General features: G+C 46.0%; 12 non-coding genes across 12 annotated transcripts; all 12 read right to left on the bottom strand.

Annotated features, from left to right (window-relative positions):
* Positions 1 to 1,693: 1,693 nt before the first annotated feature.
* On the bottom strand, positions 1,694 to 1,884 carry LOC130329442 (U2 spliceosomal RNA). The gene has a single exon (XR_008873007.1). It is a non-coding gene; the product is annotated as a U2 spliceosomal RNA (small nuclear RNA).
* A 2,081-nt stretch (positions 1,885 to 3,965) lies between these two features.
* LOC130329441 (U2 spliceosomal RNA) lies at positions 3,966 to 4,156 on the bottom strand. The gene has a single exon (XR_008873006.1). It is a non-coding gene; the product is annotated as a U2 spliceosomal RNA (small nuclear RNA).
* Positions 4,157 to 6,237: 2,081 nt separating this feature from the next.
* LOC130329440 (U2 spliceosomal RNA) lies at positions 6,238 to 6,428 on the bottom strand. Its single transcript, XR_008873005.1, has one exon. It is a non-coding gene; the product is annotated as a U2 spliceosomal RNA (small nuclear RNA).
* Positions 6,429 to 8,518: 2,090 nt separating this feature from the next.
* On the bottom strand, positions 8,519 to 8,709 carry LOC130329439 (U2 spliceosomal RNA). The gene has a single exon (XR_008873004.1). It is a non-coding gene; the product is annotated as a U2 spliceosomal RNA (small nuclear RNA).
* A 2,081-nt stretch (positions 8,710 to 10,790) lies between these two features.
* On the bottom strand, positions 10,791 to 10,981 carry LOC130329438 (U2 spliceosomal RNA). The gene has a single exon (XR_008873003.1). It is a non-coding gene; the product is annotated as a U2 spliceosomal RNA (small nuclear RNA).
* Positions 10,982 to 13,068: 2,087 nt separating this feature from the next.
* Positions 13,069 to 13,259, bottom strand: LOC130329436 (U2 spliceosomal RNA). Its single transcript, XR_008873002.1, has one exon. It is a non-coding gene; the product is annotated as a U2 spliceosomal RNA (small nuclear RNA).
* Positions 13,260 to 15,345: 2,086 nt separating this feature from the next.
* LOC130329435 (U2 spliceosomal RNA) lies at positions 15,346 to 15,536 on the bottom strand. The gene has a single exon (XR_008873001.1). It is a non-coding gene; the product is annotated as a U2 spliceosomal RNA (small nuclear RNA).
* Positions 15,537 to 17,623: 2,087 nt separating this feature from the next.
* Positions 17,624 to 17,814, bottom strand: LOC130329433 (U2 spliceosomal RNA). Its single transcript, XR_008872999.1, has one exon. It is a non-coding gene; the product is annotated as a U2 spliceosomal RNA (small nuclear RNA).
* A 2,081-nt stretch (positions 17,815 to 19,895) lies between these two features.
* LOC130329432 (U2 spliceosomal RNA) lies at positions 19,896 to 20,086 on the bottom strand. Its single transcript, XR_008872998.1, has one exon. It is a non-coding gene; the product is annotated as a U2 spliceosomal RNA (small nuclear RNA).
* A 2,083-nt stretch (positions 20,087 to 22,169) lies between these two features.
* LOC130329431 (U2 spliceosomal RNA) lies at positions 22,170 to 22,360 on the bottom strand. Its single transcript, XR_008872997.1, has one exon. It is a non-coding gene; the product is annotated as a U2 spliceosomal RNA (small nuclear RNA).
* A 2,087-nt stretch (positions 22,361 to 24,447) lies between these two features.
* LOC130329430 (U2 spliceosomal RNA) lies at positions 24,448 to 24,638 on the bottom strand. The gene has a single exon (XR_008872996.1). It is a non-coding gene; the product is annotated as a U2 spliceosomal RNA (small nuclear RNA).
* Positions 24,639 to 26,727: 2,089 nt separating this feature from the next.
* LOC130329429 (U2 spliceosomal RNA) lies at positions 26,728 to 26,918 on the bottom strand. The gene has a single exon (XR_008872995.1). It is a non-coding gene; the product is annotated as a U2 spliceosomal RNA (small nuclear RNA).
* Between the last annotated feature and the right edge of the window lie 179 nt (positions 26,919 to 27,097).

Raw genomic sequence — 27,097 nt, 5'->3', positions numbered from 1 at the left:
ACATGCCTGCACCCCATTGGACTTACCTGTGTGGGTTAAACCCGGGTTATTTGACAACCTATGGCGGTGATGGTTCTGCTCAGGCAGAGCAGTGCTGATGCTCCTCATAAAGCTGTCGCTGCTGTGAAGGTTCTAGGTGACATCACAAATCCCTATGGTTACATACACAACAAAGCTGGGTTGTTGTTGTTTACACTCTGCAAGGCCTGTGGAAGTGAGTGACATCATAGCACTGTAGTTCTGAGGGTTCTAGATGGATGCAACAATCTCCTGTTGCTTCTATGAAGGCCATAATAGACGACATCACCAAACAGCTCCATAGTCACATACACAGCAAAGGAGAGATGTTGTTTACACCTAGTGATGTCAGTGGTATTGAGTGACATCACAGCACAGTGCTAAGGCTCCTGGGCCTGGACACAGCAGCGGCTGCAATATCTCAACGGAGAATACGTTTATATATATGTGTGTGTGTGCGCGTATATATATATATATATATATATATATATATATATATATATATATTTCTCCGCCGAAATCACTTTTAAACCCATTTCCACCTTTTTTTCCCTTCTCTTCCTCTTACTTTTTTTTCACGTTTTTTTACGTTTTTCTCCTTTTCGCCTCTTTTCTGGGCGTATTATTCTTCTTTTTCTTCTTTTTTTTCGTCTAATGCATACCCCATCAGTGCAGCAATGCTTATTCAATACCGCCAGCAGATGGAGACACTGGGGGATAATTTTCTAAGGATTTATACTGATTTTTCCTGTCTGAATTTGTCGCACAGAAAGTTGCAGGCCAAATATGTGTGACATTTCTGCGACTTTAGCTTCTAGAGCATTTTTACAACATTATACATAGGTGCTGAATACATAAAAAGCGACTGTTCAGCGACAGACAAGTCGCATCGGCTGAAAGTAGGCCAGAATGTCAGTCCATGTTGGAGCAGGTTTAGATACAGTCTAAAGCATAGATCTCAAAGTCTGTGCACAGAATTTAGCAAGGGCCTCGCACCTTCTGATGCATCAGGTAGGTGCACAATAGCATAGCCTAACCCTCTGTACTTTGGTCTATATTGATGCGGGACATAGACAGCCAGCTGATGACCAATCCATTAGTGCAATGGATGGCTGGAAGCATTTGTCTTTGCCTTTGCAATACCACAGAAGCAATGCATGGTCAATGTACAGCAATGACACACCTGTGTGAACAGCCAGGAGACCCCCCCCCCCCATGTTATGTTACATAGTTACATAGTTAGTACGGTCGAAAAAAGACATATGTCCATCAAGTTCAACCAGGGAATTAAGGGGTAGGGGTGTGGCGCGATATTGGGGAAGGGATGAGATTTTATATTTCTTCATAAGCATTAATCTTATTTTGTCAATTAGGAACATTCAGCACCCACCCGCTATCAAGGCAGCTGCCTATCATGTCATGCCCTACCTGCACAGGTGTGCTGGCTACTCAAATGATCCAATTAAGGAGGCCATTTAGTCAGCAGCAGCAGAAGTCCTGTGCCTGGACGCTCCAACAGCGGCCAGACACAAGCAGAAGCAGAAGCAGCAGCAGCACCACCTTTTGTTTTTTGGCTGCAGCAGCAGCAGCAGCAAGGCCCACAGGGCTGGCTAGCTGGCTAGCCAGCAAGCAGGTAGCAATGAAAGTAGGAATCTTTCTTTTTAACCCTGTAAGGGGGTGGTGCACTGTACCCGAAGATACTGCCATATCGGGTCAATGCATAGGGCGACGGAAGCAAGCTTCGAAATCGGCCCCCGTTCTCAAAAATCCATTTAATATATGGTCCCCAGATAGGGGACGTATCAGATATTAAACTGATAAGAACAGATACTACACTTGATCTTAGCCAAAAGGCCGAGAAGCGATAACCGTGAAAGGGGCGGGCCCAACAAGGTCCCCTTCATGGGCACTATCACTGCTTGCTGTCAGGGAGGCTGCCAGACAATTTTCCATGCACACTCTGGGCTGGGGGGCAGTCAACCACCAGTACACACAGCAGAACCTAAACCCATACCATTATTGCTAAGCAGCAAGACAGGGGCCCATTGCACTCCCACGGGGCCTTTTTAAATGCAATCCATAACCCGGATTTGCCAGGAACCCTTCTTACTCCTCCTACTTGCATGTGACACTGGGCTTAGGATCTGCATAGGAAACACACACACAAGCACACACCTACCTTTGTTGCCTGCAGATGCCTCCTTGGCTGTCCCCAAACGGTATCAAACCAACACCCACGGGAAGCTGTAAGCATAGAGGACATGCCTGCACCCCATTGGACTTACCTGTGTGGGTTAAACCCGGGTTATTTGACAACCTATGGCGGTGATGGTTCTGCTCAGGCAGAGCAGTGCTGATGCTCCTCATAAAGCTGTCGCTGCTGTGAAGGTTCTAGGTGACATCACAAATCCCTATGGTTACATACACAACAAAGCTGGGTTGTTGTTGTTTACACTCTGCAAGGCCTGTGGAAGTGAGTGACATCATAGCACTGTAGTTCTGAGGGTTCTAGATGGATGCAACAATCTCCTGTTGCTTCTATGAAGGCCATAATAGACGACATCACCAAACAGCTCCATAGTCACATACACAGCAAAGGAGAGATGTTGTTTACACCTAGTGATGTCAGTGGTATTGAGTGACATCACAGCACAGTGCTAAGGCTCCTGGGCCTGGACACAGCAGCGGCTGCAATATCTCAACGGAGAATACGTTTATATATATGTGTGTGTGTGCGCGTATATATATATATATATATATATATATATATATATATATATTTCTCCGCCGAAATCACTTTTAAACCCATTTCCACCTTTTTTTCCCTTCTCTTCCTCTTACTTTTTTTTCACGTTTTTTTACGTTTTTCTCCTTTTCGCCTCTTTTCTGGGCGTATTATTCTTCTTTTTCTTCTTTTTTTTCGTCTAATGCATACCCCATCAGTGCAGCAATGCTTATTCAATACCGCCAGCAGATGGAGACACTGGGGGATAATTTTCTAAGGATTTATACTGATTTTTCCTGTCTGAATTTGTCGCACAGAAAGTTGCAGGCCAAATATGTGTGACATTTCTGCGACTTTAGCTTCTAGAGCATTTTTACAACATTATACATAGGTGCTGAATACATAAAAAGCGACTGTTCAGCGACAGACAAGTCGCATCGGCTGAAAGTAGGCCAGAATGTCAGTCCATGTTGGAGCAGGTTTAGATACAGTCTAAAGCATAGATCTCAAAGTCTGTGCACAGAATTTAGCAAGGGCCTCGCACCTTCTGATGCATCAGGTAGGTGCACAATAGCATAGCCTAACCCTCTGTACTTTGGTCTATATTGATGCGGGACATAGACAGCCAGCTGATGACCAATCCATTAGTGCAATGGATGGCTGGAAGCATTTGTCTTTGCCTTTGCAATACCACAGAAGCAATGCATGGTCAATGTACAGCAATGACACACCTGTGTGAACAGCCAGGAGACCCCCCCCCCCATGTTATGTTACATAGTTACATAGTTAGTACGGTCGAAAAAAGACATATGTCCATCAAGTTCAACCAGGGAATTAAGGGGTAGGGGTGTGGCGCGATATTGGGGAAGGGATGAGATTTTATATTTCTTCATAAGCATTAATCTTATTTTGTCAATTAGGAACATTCAGCACCCACCCGCTATCAAGGCAGCTGCCTATCATGTCATGCCCTACCTGCACAGGTGTGCTGGCTACTCAAATGATCCAATTAAGGAGGCCATTTAGTCAGCAGCAGCAGAAGTCCTGTGCCTGGACGCTCCAACAGCGGCCAGACACAAGCAGAAGCAGAAGCAGCAGCAGCACCACCTTTTGTTTTTTGGCTGCAGCAGCAGCAGCAGCAAGGCCCACAGGGCTGGCTAGCTGGCTAGCCAGCAAGCAGGTAGCAATGAAAGTAGGAATCTTTCTTTTTAACCCTGTAAGGGGGTGGTGCACTGTACCCGAAGATACTGCCATATCGGGTCAATGCATAGGGCGACGGAAGCAAGCTTCGAAATCGGCCCCCGTTCTCAAAAATCCATTTAATATATGGTCCCCAGATAGGGGACGTATCAGATATTAAACTGATAAGAACAGATACTACACTTGATCTTAGCCAAAAGGCCGAGAAGCGATAACCGTGAAAGGGGCGGGCCCAACAAGGTCCCCTTCATGGGCACTATCACTGCTTGCTGTCAGGGAGGCTGCCAGACAATTTTCCATGCACACTCTGGGCTGGGGGGCAGTCAACCACCAGTACACACAGCAGAACCTAAACCCATACCATTATTGCTAAGCAGCAAGACAGGGGCCCATTGCACTCCCACGGGGCCTTTTTAAATGCAATCCATAACCCGGATTTGCCAGGAACCCTTCTTACTCCTCCTACTTGCATGTGACACTGGGCTTAGGATCTGCATAGGAAACACACACACAAGCACACACCTACCTTTGTTGCCTGCAGATGCCTCCTTGGCTGTCCCCAAACGGTATCAAACCAACACCCACGGGAAGCTGTAAGCATAGAGGACATGCCTGCACCCCATTGGACTTACCTGTGTGGGTTAAACCCGGGTTATTTGACAACCTATGGCGGTGATGGTTCTGCTCAGGCAGAGCAGTGCTGATGCTCCTCATAAAGCTGTCGCTGCTGTGAAGGTTCTAGGTGACATCACAAATCCCTATGGTTACATACACAACAAAGCTGGGTTGTTGTTGTTTACACTCTGCAAGGCCTGTGGAAGTGAGTGACATCATAGCACTGTAGTTCTGAGGGTTCTAGATGGATGCAACAATCTCCTGTTGCTTCTATGAAGGCCATAATAGACGACATCACCAAACAGCTCCATAGTCACATACACAGCAAAGGAGAGATGTTGTTTACACCTAGTGATGTCAGTGGTATTGAGTGACATCACAGCACAGTGCTAAGACTCCTGGGCCTGGACACAGCAGCGGCTGCAATATCTCAACGGAGAATACGTTTATATATATGTGTGTGTGTGCGCGTATATATATATATATATATATATATATATATATATATATATTTCTCCGCCGAAATCACTTTTAAACCCATTTCCACCTTTTTTTCCCTTCTCTTCCTCTTACTTTTTTTTCACGTTTTTTTACGTTTTTCTCCTTTTCGCCTCTTTTCTGGGCGTATTATTCTTCTTTTTCTTCTTTTTTTTCGTCTAATGCATACCCCATCAGTGCAGCAATGCTTATTCAATACCGCCAGCAGATGGAGACACTGGGGGATAATTTTCTAAGGATTTATACTGATTTTTCCTGTCTGAATTTGTCGCACAGAAAGTTGCAGGCCAAATATGTGTGACATTTCTGCGACTTTAGCTTCTAGAGCATTTTTACAACATTATACATAGGTGCTGAATACATAAAAAGCGACTGTTCAGCGACAGACAAGTCGCATCGGCTGAAAGTAGGCCAGAATGTCAGTCCATGTTGGAGCAGGTTTAGATACAGTCTAAAGCATAGATCTCAAAGTCTGTGCACAGAATTTAGCAAGGGCCTCGCACCTTCTGATGCATCAGGTAGGTGCACAATAGCATAGCCTAACCCTCTGTACTTTGGTCTATATTGATGCGGGACATAGACAGCCAGCTGATGACCAATCCATTAGTGCAATGGATGGCTGGAAGCATTTGTCTTTGCCTTTGCAATACCACAGAAGCAATGCATGGTCAATGTACAGCAATGACACACCTGTGTGAACAGCCAGGAGACCCCCCCCCCCATGTTATGTTACATAGTTACATAGTTAGTACGGTCGAAAAAAGACATATGTCCATCAAGTTCAACCAGGGAATTAAGGGGTAGGGGTGTGGCGCGATATTGGGGAAGGGATGAGATTTTATATTTCTTCATAAGCATTAATCTTATTTTGTCAATTAGGAACATTCAGCACCCACCCGCTATCAAGGCAGCTGCCTATCATGTCATGCCCTACCTGCACAGGTGTGCTGGCTACTCAAATGATCCAATTAAGGAGGCCATTTAGTCAGCAGCAGCAGAAGTCCTGTGCCTGGACGCTCCAACAGCGGCCAGACACAAGCAGAAGCAGAAGCAGCAGCAGCACCACCTTTTGTTTTTTGGCTGCAGCAGCAGCAGCAGCAAGGCCCACAGGGCTGGCTAGCTGGCTAGCCAGCAAGCAGGTAGCAATGAAAGTAGGAATCTTTCTTTTTAACCCTGTAAGGGGGTGGTGCACTGTACCCGAAGATACTGCCATATCGGGTCAATGCATAGGGCGACGGAAGCAAGCTTCGAAATCGGCCCCCGTTCTCAAAAATCCATTTAATATATGGTCCCCAGATAGGGGACGTATCAGATATTAAACTGATAAGAACAGATACTACACTTGATCTTAGCCAAAAGGCCGAGAAGCGATAACCGTGAAAGGGGCGGGCCCAACAAGGTCCCCTTCATGGGCACTATCACTGCTTGCTGTCAGGGAGGCTGCCAGACAATTTTCCATGCACACTCTGGGCTGGGGGGCAGTCAACCACCAGTACACACAGCAGAACCTAAACCCATACCATTATTGCTAAGCAGCAAGACAGGGGCCCATTGCACTCCCACGGGGCCTTTTTAAATGCAATCCATAACCCGGATTTGCCAGGAACCCTTCTTACTCCTCCTACTTGCATGTGACACTGGGCTTAGGATCTGCATAGGAAACACACACACAAGCACACACCTACCTTTGTTGCCTGCAGATGCCTCCTTGGCTGTCCCCAAACGGTATCAAACCAACACCCACGGGAAGCTGTAAGCATAGAGGACATGCCTGCACCCCATTGGACTTACCTGTGTGGGTTAAACCCGGGTTATTTGACAACCTATGGCGGTGATGGTTCTGCTCAGGCAGAGCAGTGCTGATGCTCCTCATAAAGCTGTCGCTGCTGTGAAGGTTCTAGGTGACATCACAAATCCCTATGGTTACATACACAACAAAGCTGGGTTGTTGTTGTTTACACTCTGCAAGGCCTGTGGAAGTGAGTGACATCATAGCACTGTAGTTCTGAGGGTTCTAGATGGATGCAACAATCTCCTGTTGCTTCTATGAAGGCCATAATAGACGACATCACCAAACAGCTCCATAGTCACATACACAGCAAAGGAGAGATGTTGTTTACACCTAGTGATGTCAGTGGTATTGAGTGACATCACAGCACAGTGCTAAGGCTCCTGGGCCTGGACACAGCAGCGGCTGCAATATCTCAACGGAGAATACGTTTATATATATGTGTGTGTGTGCGCGTATATATATATATATATATATATATATATATATATATATATATATATATTTCTCCGCCGAAATCACTTTTAAACCCATTTCCACCTTTTTTTCCCTTCTCTTCCTCTTACTTTTTTTTCACGTTTTTTTACGTTTTTCTCCTTTTCGCCTCTTTTCTGGGCGTATTATTCTTCTTTTTCTTCTTTTTTTTCGTCTAATGCATACCCCATCAGTGCAGCAATGCTTATTCAATACCGCCAGCAGATGGAGACACTGGGGGATAATTTTCTAAGGATTTATACTGATTTTTCCTGTCTGAATTTGTCGCACAGAAAGTTGCAGGCCAAATATGTGTGACATTTCTGCGACTTTAGCTTCTAGAGCATTTTTACAACATTATACATAGGTGCTGAATACATAAAAAGCGACTGTTCAGCGACAGACAAGTCGCATCGGCTGAAAGTAGGCCAGAATGTCAGTCCATGTTGGAGCAGGTTTAGATACAGTCTAAAGCATAGATCTCAAAGTCTGTGCACAGAATTTAGCAAGGGCCTCGCACCTTCTGATGCATCAGGTAGGTGCACAATAGCATAGCCTAACCCTCTGTACTTTGGTCTATATTGATGCGGGACATAGACAGCCAGCTGATGACCAATCCATTAGTGCAATGGATGGCTGGAAGCATTTGTCTTTGCCTTTGCAATACCACAGAAGCAATGCATGGTCAATGTACAGCAATGACACACCTGTGTGAACAGCCAGGAGACCCCCCCCCCCCATGTTATGTTACATAGTTACATAGTTAGTACGGTCGAAAAAAGACATATGTCCATCAAGTTCAACCAGGGAATTAAGGGGTAGGGGTGTGGCGCGATATTGGGGAAGGGATGAGATTTTATATTTCTTCATAAGCATTAATCTTATTTTGTCAATTAGGAACATTCAGCACCCACCCGCTATCAAGGCAGCTGCCTATCATGTCATGCCCTACCTGCACAGGTGTGCTGGCTACTCAAATGATCCAATTAAGGAGGCCATTTAGTCAGCAGCAGCAGAAGTCCTGTGCCTGGACGCTCCAACAGCGGCCAGACACAAGCAGAAGCAGAAGCAGCAGCAGCACCACCTTTTGTTTTTTGGCTGCAGCAGCAGCAGCAGCAAGGCCCACAGGGCTGGCTAGCTGGCTAGCCAGCAAGCAGGTAGCAATGAAAGTAGGAATCTTTCTTTTTAACCCTGTAAGGGGGTGGTGCACTGTACCCGAAGATACTGCCATATCGGGTCAATGCATAGGGCGACGGAAGCAAGCTTCGAAATCGGCCCCCGTTCTCAAAAATCCATTTAATATATGGTCCCCAGATAGGGGACGTATCAGATATTAAACTGATAAGAACAGATACTACACTTGATCTTAGCCAAAAGGCCGAGAAGCGATAACCGTGAAAGGGGCGGGCCCAACAAGGTCCCCTTCATGGGCACTATCACTGCTTGCTGTCAGGGAGGCTGCCAGACAATTTTCCATGCACACTCTGGGCTGGGGGGCAGTCAACCACCAGTACACACAGCAGAACCTAAACCCATACCATTATTGCTAAGCAGCAAGACAGGGGCCCATTGCACTCCCACGGGGCCTTTTTAAATGCAATCCATAACCCGGATTTGCCAGGAACCCTTCTTACTCCTCCTACTTGCATGTGACACTGGGCTTAGGATCTGCATAGGAAACACACACACAAGCACACACCTACCTTTGTTGCCTGCAGATGCCTCCTTGGCTGTCCCCAAACGGTATCAAACCAACACCCACGGGAAGCTGTAAGCATAGAGGACATGCCTGCACCCCATTGGACTTACCTGTGTGGGTTAAACCCGGGTTATTTGACAACCTATGGCGGTGATGGTTCTGCTCAGGCAGAGCAGTGCTGATGCTCCTCATAAAGCTGTCGCTGCTGTGAAGGTTCTAGGTGACATCACAAATCCCTATGGTTACATACACAACAAAGCTGGGTTGTTGTTGTTTACACTCTGCAAGGCCTGTGGAAGTGAGTGACATCATAGCACTGTAGTTCTGAGGGTTCTAGATGGATGCAACAATCTCCTGTTGCTTCTATGAAGGCCATAATAGACGACATCACCAAACAGCTCCATAGTCACATACACAGCAAAGGAGAGATGTTGTTTACACCTAGTGATGTCAGTGGTATTGAGTGACATCACAGCACAGTGCTAAGGCTCCTGGGCCTGGACACAGCAGCGGCTGCAATATCTCAACGGAGAATACGTTTATATATATGTGTGTGTGTGCGCGTATATATATATATATATATATATATATATATATATATATATTTCTCCGCCGAAATCACTTTTAAACCCATTTCCACCTTTTTTTCCCTTCTCTTCCTCTTACTTTTTTTTCACGTTTTTTTACGTTTTTCTCCTTTTCGCCTCTTTTCTGGGCGTATTATTCTTCTTTTTCTTCTTTTTTTTCGTCTAATGCATACCCCATCAGTGCAGCAATGCTTATTCAATACCGCCAGCAGATGGAGACACTGGGGGATAATTTTCTAAGGATTTATACTGATTTTTCCTGTCTGAATTTGTCGCACAGAAAGTTGCAGGCCAAATATGTGTGACATTTCTGCGACTTTAGCTTCTAGAGCATTTTTACAACATTATACATAGGTGCTGAATACATAAAAAGCGACTGTTCAGCGACAGACAAGTCGCATCGGCTGAAAGTAGGCCAGAATGTCAGTCCATGTTGGAGCAGGTTTAGATACAGTCTAAAGCATAGATCTCAAAGTCTGTGCACAGAATTTAGCAAGGGCCTCGCACCTTCTGATGCATCAGGTAGGTGCACAATAGCATAGCCTAACCCTCTGTACTTTGGTCTATATTGATGCGGGACATAGACAGCCAGCTGATGACCAATCCATTAGTGCAATGGATGGCTGGAAGCATTTGTCTTTGCCTTTGCAATACCACAGAAGCAATGCATGGTCAATGTACAGCAATGACACACCTGTGTGAACAGCCAGGAGACCCCCCCCCCCATGTTATGTTACATAGTTACATAGTTAGTACGGTCGAAAAAAGACATATGTCCATCAAGTTCAACCAGGGAATTAAGGGGTAGGGGTGTGGCGCGATATTGGGGAAGGGATGAGATTTTATATTTCTTCATAAGCATTAATCTTATTTTGTCAATTAGGAACATTCAGCACCCACCCGCTATCAAGGCAGCTGCCTATCATGTCATGCCCTACCTGCACAGGTGTGCTGGCTACTCAAATGATCCAATTAAGGAGGCCATTTAGTCAGCAGCAGCAGAAGTCCTGTGCCTGGACGCTCCAACAGCGGCCAGACACAAGCAGAAGCAGAAGCAGCAGCAGCACCACCTTTTGTTTTTTGGCTGCAGCAGCAGCAGCAGCAAGGCCCACAGGGCTGGCTAGCTGGCTAGCCAGCAAGCAGGTAGCAATGAAAGTAGGAATCTTTCTTTTTAACCCTGTAAGGGGGTGGTGCACTGTACCCGAAGATACTGCCATATCGGGTCAATGCATAGGGCGACGGAAGCAAGCTTCGAAATCGGCCCCCGTTCTCAAAAATCCATTTAATATATGGTCCCCAGATAGGGGACGTATCAGATATTAAACTGATAAGAACAGATACTACACTTGATCTTAGCCAAAAGGCCGAGAAGCGATAACCGTGAAAGGGGCGGGCCCAACAAGGTCCCCTTCATGGGCACTATCACTGCTTGCTGTCAGGGAGGCTGCCAGACAATTTTCCATGCACACTCTGGGCTGGGGGGCAGTCAACCACCAGTACACACAGCAGAACCTAAACCCATACCATTATTGCTAAGCAGCAAGACAGGGGCCCATTGCACTCCCACGGGGCCTTTTTAAATGCAATCCATAACCCGGATTTGCCAGGAACCCTTCTTACTCCTCCTACTTGCATGTGACACTGGGCTTAGGATCTGCATAGGAAACACACACACAAGCACACACCTACCTTTGTTGCCTGCAGATGCCTCCTTGGCTGTCCCCAAACGGTATCAAACCAACACCCACGGGAAGCTGTAAGCATAGAGGACATGCCTGCACCCCATTGGACTTACCTGTGTGGGTTAAACCCGGGTTATTTGACAACCTATGGCGGTGATGGTTCTGCTCAGGCAGAGCAGTGCTGATGCTCCTCATAAAGCTGTCGCTGCTGTGAAGGTTCTAGGTGACATCACAAATCCCTATGGTTACATACACAACAAAGCTGGGTTGTTGTTGTTTACACTCTGCAAGGCCTGTGGAAGTGAGTGACATCATAGCACTGTAGTTCTGAGGGTTCTAGATGGATGCAACAATCTCCTGTTGCTTCTATGAAGGCCATAATAGACGACATCACCAAACAGCTCCATAGTCACATACACAGCAAAGGAGAGATGTTGTTTACACCTAGTGATGTCAGTGGTATTGAGTGACATCACAGCACAGTGCTAAGGCTCCTGGGCCTGGACACAGCAGCGGCTGCAATATCTCAACGGAGAATACGTTTATATATATGTGTGTGTGTGCGCGTACATATATATATATATATATATATATATATATATATATATATATATTTCTCCGCCGAAATCACTTTTAAACCCATTTCCACCTTTTTTTCCCTTCTCTTCCTCTTACTTTTTTTTCACGTTTTTTTACGTTTTTCTCCTTTTCGCCTCTTTTCTGGGCGTATTATTCTTCTTTTTCTTCTTTTTTTTCGTCTAATGCATACCCCATCAGTGCAGCAATGCTTATTCAATACCGCCAGCAGATGGAGACACTGGGGGATAATTTTCTAAGGATTTATACTGATTTTTCCTGTCTGAATTTGTCGCACAGAAAGTTGCAGGCCAAATATGTGTGACATTTCTGCGACTTTAGCTTCTAGAGCATTTTTACAACATTATACATAGGTGCTGAATACATAAAAAGCGACTGTTCAGCGACAGACAAGTCGCATCGGCTGAAAGTAGGCCAGAATGTCAGTCCATGTTGGAGCAGGTTTAGATACAGTCTAAAGCATAGATCTCAAAGTCTGTGCACAGAATTTAGCAAGGGCCTCGCACCTTCTGATGCATCAGGTAGGTGCACAATAGCATAGCCTAACCCTCTGTACTTTGGTCTATATTGATGCGGGACATAGACAGCCAGCTGATGACCAATCCATTAGTGCAATGGATGGCTGGAAGCATTTGTCTTTGCCTTTGCAATACCACAGAAGCAATGCATGGTCAATGTACAGCAATGACACACCTGTGTGAACAGCCAGGAGACCCCCCCCCCCATGTTATGTTACATAGTTACATAGTTAGTACGGTCGAAAAAAGACATATGTCCATCAAGTTCAACCAGGGAATTAAGGGGTAGGGGTGTGGCGCGATATTGGGGAAGGGATGAGATTTTATATTTCTTCATAAGCATTAATCTTATTTTGTCAATTAGGAACATTCAGCACCCACCCGCTATCAAGGCAGCTGCCTATCATGTCATGCCCTACCTGCACAGGTGTGCTGGCTACTCAAATGATCCAATTAAGGAGGCCATTTAGTCAGCAGCAGCAGAAGTCCTGTGCCTGGACGCTCCAACAGCGGCCAGACACAAGCAGAAGCAGAAGCAGCAGCAGCACCACCTTTTGTTTTTTGGCTGCAGCAGCAGCAGCAGCAAGGCCCACAGGGCTGGCTAGCTGGCTAGCCAGCAAGCAGGTAGCAATGAAAGTAGGAATCTTTCTTTTTAACCCTGTAAGGGGGTGGTGCACTGTACCCGAAGATACTGCCATATCGGGTCAATGCATAGGGCGACGGAAGCAAGCTTCGAAATCGGCCCCCGTTCTCAAAAATCCATTTAATATATGGTCCCCAGATAGGGGACGTATCAGATATTAAACTGATAAGAACAGATACTACACTTGATCTTAGCCAAAAGGCCGAGAAGCGATAACCGTGAAAGGGGCGGGCCCAACAAGGTCCCCTTCATGGGCACTATCACTGCTTGCTGTCAGGGAGGCTGCCAGACAATTTTCCATGCACACTCTGGGCTGGGGGGCAGTCAACCACCAGTACACACAGCAGAACCTAAACCCATACCATTATTGCTAAGCAGCAAGACAGGGGCCCATTGCACTCCCACGGGGCCTTTTTAAATGCAATCCATAACCCGGATTTGCCAGGAACCCTTCTTACTCCTCCTACTTGCATGTGACACTGGGCTTAGGATCTGCATAGGAAACACACACACAAGCACACACCTACCTTTGTTGCCTGCAGATGCCTCCTTGGCTGTCCCCAAACGGTATCAAACCAACACCCACGGGAAGCTGTAAGCATAGAGGACATGCCTGCACCCCATTGGACTTACCTGTGTGGGTTAAACCCGGGTTATTTGACAACCTATGGCGGTGATGGTTCTGCTCAGGCAGAGCAGTGCTGATGCTCCTCATAAAGCTGTCGCTGCTGTGAAGGTTCTAGGTGACATCACAAATCCCTATGGTTACATACACAACAAAGCTGGGTTGTTGTTGTTTACACTCTGCAAGGCCTGTGGAAGTGAGTGACATCATAGCACTGTAGTTCTGAGGGTTCTAGATGGATGCAACAATCTCCTGTTGCTTCTATGAAGGCCATAATAGACGACATCACCAAACAGCTCCATAGTCACATACACAGCAAAGGAGAGATGTTGTTTACACCTAGTGATGTCAGTGGTATTGAGTGACATCACAGCACAGTGCTAAGGCTCCTGGGCCTGGACACAGCAGCGGCTGCAATATCTCAACGGAGAATACGTTTATATATATGTGTGTGTGTGCGCGTATATATATATATATATATATATATATATATATATATATATATATTTCTCCGCCGAAATCACTTTTAAACCCATTTCCACCTTTTTTTCCCTTCTCTTCCTCTTACTTTTTTTTCACGTTTTTTTACGTTTTTCTCCTTTTCGCCTCTTTTCTGGGCGTATTATTCTTCTTTTTCTTCTTTTTTTTCGTCTAATGCATACCCCATCAGTGCAGCAATGCTTATTCAATACCGCCAGCAGATGGAGACACTGGGGGATAATTTTCTAAGGATTTATACTGATTTTTCCTGTCTGAATTTGTCGCACAGAAAGTTGCAGGCCAAATATGTGTGACATTTCTGCGACTTTAGCTTCTAGAGCATTTTTACAACATTATACATAGGTGCTGAATACATAAAAAGCGACTGTTCAGCGACAGACAAGTCGCATCGGCTGAAAGTAGGCCAGAATGTCAGTCCATGTTGGAGCAGGTTTAGATACAGTCTAAAGCATAGATCTCAAAGTCTGTGCACAGAATTTAGCAAGGGCCTCGCACCTTCTGATGCATCAGGTAGGTGCACAATAGCATAGCCTAACCCTCTGTACTTTGGTCTATATTGATGCGGGACATAGACAGCCAGCTGATGACCAATCCATTAGTGCAATGGATGGCTGGAAGCATTTGTCTTTGCCTTTGCAATACCACAGAAGCAATGCATGGTCAATGTACAGCAATGACACACCTGTGTGAACAGCCAGGAGACCCCCCCCCCCCATGTTATGTTACATAGTTACATAGTTAGTACGGTCGAAAAAAGACATATGTCCATCAAGTTCAACCAGGGAATTAAGGGGTAGGGGTGTGGCGCGATATTGGGGAAGGGATGAGATTTTATATTTCTTCATAAGCATTAATCTTATTTTGTCAATTAGGAACATTCAGCACCCACCCGCTATCAAGGCAGCTGCCTATCATGTCATGCCCTACCTGCACAGGTGTGCTGGCTACTCAAATGATCCAATTAAGGAGGCCATTTAGTCAGCAGCAGCAGAAGTCCTGTGCCTGGACGCTCCAACAGCGGCCAGACACAAGCAGAAGCAGAAGCAGCAGCAGCACCACCTTTTGTTTTTTGGCTGCAGCAGCAGCAGCAGCAAGGCCCACAGGGCTGGCTAGCTGGCTAGCCAGCAAGCAGGTAGCAATGAAAGTAGGAATCTTTCTTTTTAACCCTGTAAGGGGGTGGTGCACTGTACCCGAAGATACTGCCATATCGGGTCAATGCATAGGGCGACGGAAGCAAGCTTCGAAATCGGCCCCCGTTCTCAAAAATCCATTTAATATATGGTCCCCAGATAGGGGACGTATCAGATATTAAACTGATAAGAACAGATACTACACTTGATCTTAGCCAAAAGGCCGAGAAGCGATAACCGTGAAAGGGGCGGGCCCAACAAGGTCCCCTTCATGGGCACTATCACTGCTTGCTGTCAGGGAGGCTGCCAGACAATTTTCCATGCACACTCTGGGCTGGGGGGCAGTCAACCACCAGTACACACAGCAGAACCTAAACCCATACCATTATTGCTAAGCAGCAAGACAGGGGCCCATTGCACTCCCACGGGGCCTTTTTAAATGCAATCCATAACCCGGATTTGCCAGGAACCCTTCTTACTCCTCCTACTTGCATGTGACACTGGGCTTAGGATCTGCATAGGAAACACACACACAAGCACACACCTACCTTTGTTGCCTGCAGATGCCTCCTTGGCTGTCCCCAAACGGTATCAAACCAACACCCACGGGAAGCTGTAAGCATAGAGGACATGCCTGCACCCCATTGGACTTACCTGTGTGGGTTAAACCCGGGTTATTTGACAACCTATGGCGGTGATGGTTCTGCTCAGGCAGAGCAGTGCTGATGCTCCTCATAAAGCTGTCGCTGCTGTGAAGGTTCTAGGTGACATCACAAATCCCTATGGTTACATACACAACAAAGCTGGGTTGTTGTTGTTTACACTCTGCAAGGCCTGTGGAAGTGAGTGACATCATAGCACTGTAGTTCTGAGGGTTCTAGATGGATGCAACAATCTCCTGTTGCTTCTATGAAGGCCATAATAGACGACATCACCAAACAGCTCCATAGTCACATACACAGCAAAGGAGAGATGTTGTTTACACCTAGTGATGTCAGTGGTATTGAGTGACATCACAGCACAGTGCTAAGGCTCCTGGGCCTGGACACAGCAGCGGCTGCAATATCTCAACGGAGAATACGTTTATATATATGTGTGTGTGTGCGCGTATATATATATATATATATATATATATATATATATATATATATATATTTCTCCGCCGAAATCACTTTTAAACCCATTTCCACCTTTTTTTCCCTTCTCTTCCTCTTACTTTTTTTTCACGTTTTTTTACGTTTTTCTCCTTTTCGCCTCTTTTCTGGGCGTATTATTCTTCTTTTTCTTCTTTTTTTTCATCTAATGCATACCCCATCAGTGCAGCAATGCTTATTCAATACCGCCAGCAGATGGAGACACTGGGGGATAATTTTCTAAGGATTTATACTGATTTTTCCTGTCTGAATTTGTCGCACAGAAAGTTGCAGGCCAAATATGTGTGACATTTCTGCGACTTTAGCTTCTAGAGCATTTTTACAACATTATACATAGGTGCTGAATACATAAAAAGCGACTGTTCAGCGACAGACAAGTCGCATCGGCTGAAAGTAGGCCAGAATGTCAGTCCATGTTGGAGCAGGTTTAGATACAGTCTAAAGCATAGATCTCAAAGTCTGTGCACAGAATTTAGCAAGGGCCTCGCACCTTCTGATGCATCAGGTAGGTGCACAATAGCATAGCCTAACCCTCTGTACTTTGGTCTATATTGATGCGGGACATAGACAGCCAGCTGATGACCAATCCATTAGTGCAATGGATGGCTGGAAGCATTTGTCTTTGCCTTTGCAATACCACAGAAGCAATGCATGGTCAATGTACAGCAATGACACACCTGTGTGAACAGCTAGGAGACCCCCCCCCCCATGTTATGTTACATAGTTACATAGTTAGTACGGTCGAAAAAAGACATATGTCCATCAAGTTCAACCAGGGAATTAAGGGGTAGGGGTGTGGCGCGATATTGGGGAAGGGATGAGATTTTATATTTCTTCATAAGCATTAATCTTATTTTGTCAATTAGGAACATTCAGCACCCACCCGCTATCAAGGCAGCTGCCTATCATGTCATGCCCTACCTGCACAGGTGTGCTGGCTACTCAAATGATCCAATTAAGGAGGCCATTTAGTCAGCAGCAGCAGAAGTCCTGTGCCTGGACGCTCCAACAGCGGCCAGACACAAGCAGAAGCAGAAGCAGCAGCAGCACCACCTTTTGTTTTTTGGCTGCAGCAGCAGCAGCAGCAAGGCCCACAGGGCTGGCTAGCTGGCTAGCCAGCAAGCAGGTAGCAATGAAAGTAGGAATCTTTCTTTTTAACCCTGTAAGGGGGTGGTGCACTGTACCCGAAGATACTGCCATATCGGGTCAATGCATAGGGCGACGGAAGCAAGCTTCGAAATCGGCCCCCGTTCTCAAAAATCCATTTAATATATGGTCCCCAGATAGGGGACGTATCAGATATTAAACTGATAAGAACAGATACTACACTTGATCTTAGCCAAAAGGCCGAGAAGCGATAACCGTGAAAGGGGCGGGCCCAACAAGGTCCCCTTCATGGGCACTATCACTGCTTGCTGTCAGGGAGGCTGCCAGACAATTTTCCATGCACACTCTGGGCTGGGGGGCAGTCAACCACCAGTACACACAGCAGAACCTAAACCCATACCATTATTGCTAAGCAGCAAGACAGGGGCCCATTGCACTCCCACGGGGCCTTTTTAAATGCAATCCATAACCCGGATTTGCCAGGAACCCTTCTTACTCCTCCTACTTGCATGTGACACTGGGCTTAGGATCTGCATAGGAAACACACACACAAGCACACACCTACCTTTGTTGCCTGCAGATGCCTCCTTGGCTGTCCCCAAACGGTATCAAACCAACACCCACGGGAAGCTGTAAGCATAGAGGACATGCCTGCACCCCATTGGACTTACCTGTGTGGGTTAAACCCGGGTTATTTGACAACCTATGGCGGTGATGGTTCTGCTCAGGCAGAGCAGTGCTGATGCTCCTCATAAAGCTGTCGCTGCTGTGAAGGTTCTAGGTGACATCACAAATCCCTATGGTTACATACACAACAAAGCTGGGTTGTTGTTGTTTACACTCTGCAAGGCCTGTGGAAGTGAGTGACATCATAGCACTGTAGTTCTGAGGGTTCTAGATGGATGCAACAATCTCCTGTTGCTTCTATGAAGGCCATAATAGACGACATCACCAAACAGCTCCATAGTCACATACACAGCAAAGGAGAGATGTTGTTTACACCTAGTGATGTCAGTGGTATTGAGTGACATCACAGCACAGTGCTAAGGCTCCTGGGCCTGGACACAGCAGCGGCTGCAATATCTCAACGGAGAATACGTTTATATATATGTGTGTGTGTGCGCGTATATATATATATATATATATATATATATATATATATATATTTCTCCGCCGAAATCACTTTTAAACCCATTTCCACCTTTTTTTCCCTTCTCTTCCTCTTACTTTTTTTTCACGTTTTTTTACGTTTTTCTCCTTTTCGCCTCTTTTCTGGGCGTATTATTCTTCTTTTTCTTCTTTTTTTTCGTCTAATGCATACCCCATCAGTGCAGCAATGCTTATTCAATACCGCCAGCAGATGGAGACACTGGGGGATAATTTTCTAAGGATTTATACTGATTTTTCCTGTCTGAATTTGTCGCACAGAAAGTTGCAGGCCAAATATGTGTGACATTTCTGCGACTTTAGCTTCTAGAGCATTTTTACAACATTATACATAGGTGCTGAATACATAAAAAGCGACTGTTCAGCGACAGACAAGTCGCATCGGCTGAAAGTAGGCCAGAATGTCAGTCCATGTTGGAGCAGGTTTAGATACAGTCTAAAGCATAGATCTCAAAGTCTGTGCACAGAATTTAGCAAGGGCCTCGCACCTTCTGATGCATCAGGTAGGTGCACAATAGCATAGCCTAACCCTCTGTACTTTGGTCTATATTGATGCGGGACATAGACAGCCAGCTGATGACCAATCCATTAGTGCAATGGATGGCTGGAAGCATTTGTCTTTGCCTTTGCAATACCACAGAAGCAATGCATGGTCAATGTACAGCAATGACACACCTGTGTGAACAGCCAGGAGACCCCCCCCCCCATGTTATGTTACATAGTTACATAGTTAGTACGGTCGAAAAAAGACATATGTCCATCAAGTTCAACCAGGGAATTAAGGGGTAGGGGTGTGGCGCGATATTGGGGAAGGGATGAGATTTTATATTTCTTCATAAGCATTAATCTTATTTTGTCAATTAGGAACATTCAGCACCCACCCGCTATCAAGGCAGCTGCCTATCATGTCATGCCCTACCTGCACAGGTGTGCTGGCTACTCAAATGATCCAATTAAGGAGGCCATTTAGTCAGCAGCAGCAGAAGTCCTGTGCCTGGACGCTCCAACAGCGGCCAGACACAAGCAGAAGCAGAAGCAGCAGCAGCACCACCTTTTGTTTTTTGGCTGCAGCAGCAGCAGCAGCAAGGCCCACAGGGCTGGCTAGCTGGCTAGCCAGCAAGCAGGTAGCAATGAAAGTAGGAATCTTTCTTTTTAACCCTGTAAGGGGGTGGTGCACTGTACCCGAAGATACTGCCATATCGGGTCAATGCATAGGGCGACGGAAGCAAGCTTCGAAATCGGCCCCCGTTCTCAAAAATCCATTTAATATATGGTCCCCAGATAGGGGACGTATCAGATATTAAACTGATAAGAACAGATACTACACTTGATCTTAGCCAAAAGGCCGAGAAGCGATAACCGTGAAAGGGGCGGGCCCAACAAGGTCCCCTTCATGGGCACTATCACTGCTTGCTGTCAGGGAGGCTGCCAGACAATTTTCCATGCACACTCTGGGCTGGGGGGCAGTCAACCACCAGTACACACAGCAGAACCTAAACCCATACCATTATTGCTAAGCAGCAAGACAGGGGCCCATTGCACTCCCACGGGGCCTTTTTAAATGCAATCCATAACCCGGATTTGCCAGGAACCCTTCTTACTCCTCCTACTTGCATGTGACACTGGGCTTAGGATCTGCATAGGAAACACACACACAAGCACACACCTACCTTTGTTGCCTGCAGATGCCTCCTTGGCTGTCCCCAAACGGTATCAAACCAACACCCACGGGAAGCTGTAAGCATAGAGGACATGCCTGCACCCCATTGGACTTACCTGTGTGGGTTAAACCCGGGTTATTTGACAACCTATGGCGGTGATGGTTCTGCTCAGGCAGAGCAGTGCTGATGCTCCTCATAAAGCTGTCGCTGCTGTGAAGGTTCTAGGTGACATCACAAATCCCTATGGTTACATACACAACAAAGCTGGGTTGTTGTTGTTTACACTCTGCAAGGCCTGTGGAAGTGAGTGACATCATAGCACTGTAGTTCTGAGGGTTCTAGATGGATGCAACAATCTCCTGTTGCTTCTATGAAGGCCATAATAGACGACATCACCAAACAGCTCCATCACATACACAGCAAAGGAGAGATGTTGTTTACACCTAGTGATGTCAGTGGTATTGAGTGACATCACAGCACAGTGCTAAGGCTCCTGGGCCTGGACACAGCAGCGGCTGCAATATCTCAACGGAGAATACGTTTATATATATGTGTGTGTGTGCGCGTATATATATATATATATATATATATATATATATATATATATATATTTCTCCGCCGAAATCACTTTTAAACCCATTTCCACCTTTTTTTCCCTTCTCTTCCTCTTACTTTTTTTTCACGTTTTTTTACGTTTTTCTCCTTTTCGCCTCTTTTCTGGGCGTATTATTCTTCTTTTTCTTCTTTTTTTTCGTCTAATGCATACCCCATCAGTGCAGCAATGCTTATTCAATACCGCCAGCAGATGGAGACACTGGGGGATAATTTTCTAAGGATTTATACTGATTTTTCCTGTCTGAATTTGTCGCACAGAAAGTTGCAGGCCAAATATGTGTGACATTTCTGCGACTTTAGCTTCTAGAGCATTTTTACAACATTATACATAGGTGCTGAATACATAAAAAGCGACTGTTCAGCGACAGACAAGTCGCATCGGCTGAAAGTAGGCCAGAATGTCAGTCCATGTTGGAGCAGGTTTAGATACAGTCTAAAGCATAGATCTCAAAGTCTGTGCACAGAATTTAGCAAGGGCCTCGCACCTTCTGATGCATCAGGTAGGTGCACAATAGCATAGCCTAACCCTCTGTACTTTGGTCTATATTGATGCGGGACATAGACAGCCAGCTGATGACCAATCCATTAGTGCAATGGATGGCTGGAAGCATTTGTCTTTGCCTTTGCAATACCACAGAAGCAATGCATGGTCAATGTACAGCAATGACACACCTGTGTGAACAGCCAGGAGACCCCCCCCCCCCATGTTATGTTACATAGTTACATAGTTAGTACGGTCGAAAAAAGACATATGTCCATCAAGTTCAACCAGGGAATTAAGGGGTAGGGGTGTGGCGCGATATTGGGGAAGGGATGAGATTTTATATTTCTTCATAAGCATTAATCTTATTTTGTCAATTAGGAACATTCAGCACCCACCCGCTATCAAGGCAGCTGCCTATCATGTCATGCCCTACCTGCACAGGTGTGCTGGCTACTCAAATGATCCAATTAAGGAGGCCATTTAGTCAGCAGCAGCAGAAGTCCTGTGCCTGGACGCTCCAACAGCGGCCAGACACAAGCAGAAGCAGAAGCAGCAGCAGCACCACCTTTTGTTTTTTGGCTGCAGCAGCAGCAGCAGCAAGGCCCACAGGGCTGGCTAGCTGGCTAGCCAGCAAGCAGGTAGCAATGAAAGTAGGAATCTTTCTTTTTAACCCTGTAAGGGGGTGGTGCACTGTACCCGAAGATACTGCCATATCGGGTCAATGCATAGGGCGACGGAAGCAAGCTTCGAAATCGGCCCCCGTTCTCAAAAATCCATTTAATATATGGTCCCCAGATAGGGGACGTATCAGATATTAAACTGATAAGAACAGATACTACACTTGATCTTAGCCAAAAGGCCGAGAAGCGATAACCGTGAAAGGGGCGGGCCCAACAAGGTCCCCTTCATGGGCACTATCACTGCTTGCTGTCAGGGAGGCTGCCAGACAATTTTCCATGCACACTCTGGGCTGGGGGGCAGTCAACCACCAGTACACACAGCAGAACCTAAACCCATACCATTATTGCTAAGCAGCAAGACAGGGGCCCATTGCACTCCCACGGGGCCTTTTTAAATGCAATCCATAACCCGGATTTGCCAGGAACCCTTCTTACTCCTCCTACTTGCATGTGACACTGGGCTTAGGATCTGCATAGGAAACACACACACAAGCACACACCTACCTTTGTTGCCTGCAGATGCCTCCTTGGCTGTCCCCAAACGGTATCAAACCAACACCCACGGGAAGCTGTAAGCATAGAGGACATGCCTGCACCCCATTGGACTTACCTGTGTGGGTTAAACCCGGGTTATTTGACAACCTATGGCGGTGATGGTTCTGCTCAGGCAGAGCAGTGCTGATGCTCCTCATAAAGCTGTCGCTGCTGTGAAGGTTCTAGGTGACATCACAAATCCCTATGGTTACATACACAACAAAGCTGGGTTGTTGTTGTTTACACTCTGCAAGGCCTGTGGAAGTGAGTGACATCATAGCACTGTAGTTCTGAGGGTTCTAGATGGATGCAACAATCTCCTGTTGCTTCTATGAAGGCCATAATAGACGACATCACCAAACAGCTCCATAGTCACATACACAGCAAAGGAGAGATGTTGTTTACACCTAGTGATGTCAGTGGTATTGAGTGACATCACAGCACAGTGCTAAGGCTCCTGGGCCTGGACACAGCAGCGGCTGCAATATCTCAACGGAGAATACGTTTATATATATGTGTGTGTGTGCGTATATATATATATATATATATATATATATATATATATATATATATATTTCTCCGCCGAAATCACTTTTAAACCCATTTCCACCTTTTTTTCCCTTCTCTTCCTCTTACTTTTTTTTCACGTTTTTTTACGTTTTTCTCCTTTTCGCCTCTTTTCTGGGCGTATTATTCTTCTTTTTCTTCTTTTTTTTCGTCTAATGCATACCCCATCAGTGCAGCAATGCTTATTCAATACCGCCAGCAGATGGAGACACTGGGGGATAATTTTCTAAGGATTTATACTGATTTTTCCTGTCTGAATTTGTCGCACAGAAAGTTGCAGGCCAAATATGTGTGACATTTCTGCGACTTTAGCTTCTAGAGCATTTTTACAACATTATACATAGGTGCTGAATACATAAAAAGCGACTGTTCAGCGACAGACAAGTCGCATCGGCTGAAAGTAGGCCAGAATGTCAGTCCATGTTGGAGCAGGTTTAGATACAGTCTAAAGCATAGATCTCAAAGTCTGTGCACAGAATTTAGCAAGGGCCTCGCACCTTCTGATGCATCAGGTAGGTGCACAATAGCATAGCCTAACCCTCTGTACTTTGGTCTATATTGATGCGGGACATAGACAGCCAGCTGATGACCAATCCATTAGTGCAATGGATGGCTGGAAGCATTTGTCTTTGCCTTTGCAATACCACAGAAGCAATGCATGGTCAATGTACAGCAATGACACACCTGTGTGAACAGCCAGGAGACCCCCCCCCCCCCATGTTATGTTACATAGTTACATAGTTAGTACGGTCGAAAAAAGACATATGTCCATCAAGTTCAACCAGGGAATTAAGGGGTAGGGGTGTGGCGCGATATTGGGGAAGGGATGAGATTTTATATTTCTTCATAAGCATTAATCTTATTTTGTCAATTAGGAACATTCAGCACCCACCCGCTATCAAGGCAGCTGCCTATCATGTCATGCCCTACCTGCACAGGTGTGCTGGCTACTCAAATGATCCAATTAAGGAGGCCATTTAGTCAGCAGCAGCAGAAGTCCTGTGCCTGGACGCTCCAACAGCGGCCAGACACAAGCAGAAGCAGAAGCAGCAGCAGCACCACCTTTTGTTTTTTGGCTGCAGCAGCAGCAGCAGCAAGGCCCACAGGGCTGGCTAGCTGGCTAGCCAGCAAGCAGGTAGCAATGAAAGTAGGAATCTTTCTTTTTAACCCTGTAAGGGGGTGGTGCACTGTACCCGAAGATACTGCCATATCGGGTCAATGCATAGGGCGACGGAAGCAAGCTTCGAAATCGGCCCCCGTTCTCAAAAATCCATTTAATATATGGTCCCCAGATAGGGGACGTATCAGATATTAAACTGATAAGAACAGATACTACACTTGATCTTAGCCAAAAGGCCGAGAAGCGATAACCGTGAAAGGGGCGGGCCCAACAAGGTCCCCTTCATGGGCACTATCACTGCTTGCTGTCAGGGAGGCTGCCAGACAATTTTCCATGCACACTCTGGGCTGGGGGGCAGTCAACCACCAGTACACACAGCAGAACCTAAACCCATACCATTATTGCTAAGCAGCAAGACAGGGGCCCATTGCACTCCCACGGGGCCTTTTTAAATGCAATCCATAACCCGGATTTGCCAGGAACCCTTCTTACTCCTCCTACTTGCATGTGACACTGGGCTTAGGATCTGCATAGGAAACACACACACAAGCACACACCTACCTTTGTTGCCTGCAGATGCCTCCTTGGCTGTCCCCAAACGGTATCAAACCAACACCCACGGGAAGCTGTAAGCATAGAGGACATGCCTGCACCCCATTGGACTTACCTGTGTGGGTTAAACCCGGGTTATTTGACAACCTATGGCGGTGATGGTTCTGCTCAGGCAGAGCAGTGCTGATGCTCCTCATAAAGCTGTCGCTGCTGTGAAGGTTCTAGGTGACATCACAAATCCCTATGGTTACATACACAACAAAGCTGGGTTGTTGTTGTTTACACTCTGCAAGGCCTGTGGAAGTGAGTGACATCATAGCACTGTAGTTCTGAGGGTTCTAGATGGATGCAACAATCTCCTGTTGCTTCTATGAAGGCCATAATAGACGACATCACCAAACAGCTCCATAGTCACATACACAGCAAAGGAGAGATGTTGTTTACACCTAGTGATGTCAGTGGTATTGAGTGACATCACAGCACAGTGCTAAGGCTCCTGGGCCTGGACACAGCAGCGGCTGCAATATCTCAACGGAGAATACGTTTATATATATGTGTGTGTGTGCGCGTATATATATATATATATATATATATATATATATATATATATATATATTTCTCCGCCGAAATCACTTTTAAACCCATTTCCACCTTTTTTTCCCTTCTCTTCCTCTTACTTTTTTTTCACGTTTTTTTACGTTTTTCTCCTTTTCGCCTCTTTTCTGGGCGTATTATTCTTCTTTTTCTTCTTTTTTTTCGTCTAATGCATACCCCATCAGTGCAGCAATGCTTATTCAATACCGCCAGCAGATGGAGACACTGGGGGATAATTTTCTAAGGATTTATACTGATTTTTCCTGTCTGAATTTGTCGCACAGAAAGTTGCAGGCCAAATATGTGTGACATTTCTGCGACTTTAGCTTCTAGAGCATTTTTACAACATTATACATAGGTGCTGAATACATAAAAAGCGACTGTTCAGCGACAGACAAGTCGCATCGGCTGAAAGTAGGCCAGAATGTCAGTCCATGTTGGAGCAGGTTTAGATACAGTCTAAAGCATAGATCTCAAAGTCTGTGCACAGAATTTAGCAAGGGCCTCGCACCTTCTGATGCATCAGGTAGGTGCACAATAGCATAGCCTAACCCTCTGTACTTTGGTCTATATTGATGCGGGACATAGACAGCCAGCTGATGACCAATCCATTAGTGCAATGGATGGCTGGAAGCATTTGTCTTTGCCTTTGCAATACCACAGAAGCAATGCATGGTCAATGTACAGCAATGACACACCTGTGTGAACAGCCAGGAGACCCCCCCCCCCCCATGTTATGTTACATAGTTACATAGTTAGTACGGTCGAAAAAAGACATATGTCCATCAAGTTCAACCAGGGAATTAAGGGGTAGGGGTGTGGCGCGATATTGGGGAAGGGATGAGATTTTATATTTCTTCATAAGCATTAATCTTATTTTGTCAATTAGGAACATTCAGCACCCACCCGCTATCAAGGCAGCTGCCTATCATGTCATGCCCTACCTGCACAGGTGTGCTGGCTACTCAAATGATCCAATTAAGGAGGCCATTTAGTCAGCAGCAGCAGAAGTCCTGTGCCTGGACGCTCCAACAGCGGCCAGACACAAGCAGAAGCAGAAGCAGCAGCAGCACCACCTTTTGTTTTTTGGCTGCAGCAGCAGCAGCAGCAAGGCCCACAGGGCTGGCTAGCTGGCTAGCCAGCAAGCAGGTAGCAATGAAAGTAGGAATCTTTCTTTTTAACCCTGTAAGGGGGTGGTGCACTGTACCCGAAGATACTGCCATATCGGGTCAATGCATAGGGCGACGGAAGCAAGCTTCGAAATCGGCCCCCGTTCTCAAAAATCCATTTAATATATGGTCCCCAGATAGGGGACGTATCAGATATTAAACTGATAAGAACAGATACTACACTTGATCTTAGCCAAAAGGCCGAGAAGCGATAACCGTGAAAGGGGCGGGCCCAACAAGGTCCCCTTCATGGGCACTATCACTGCTTGCTGTCAGGGAGGCTGCCAGACAATTTTCCATGCACACTCTGGGCTGGGGGGCAGTCAACCACCAGTACACACAGCAGAACCTAAACCCATACCATTATTGCTAAGCAGCAAGACAGGGGCCCA

The sequence above is a fragment of the Hyla sarda genome, unplaced genomic scaffold, assembly GCF_029499605.1.
Source record: "Hyla sarda isolate aHylSar1 unplaced genomic scaffold, aHylSar1.hap1 scaffold_318, whole genome shotgun sequence".
NCBI lineage: Eukaryota > Metazoa > Chordata > Amphibia > Anura > Hylidae > Hyla > Hyla sarda.
The sequence above is the reverse complement of the archived record's forward strand: the minus strand, read 5'-3'. Positions and strand labels throughout refer to the sequence as shown.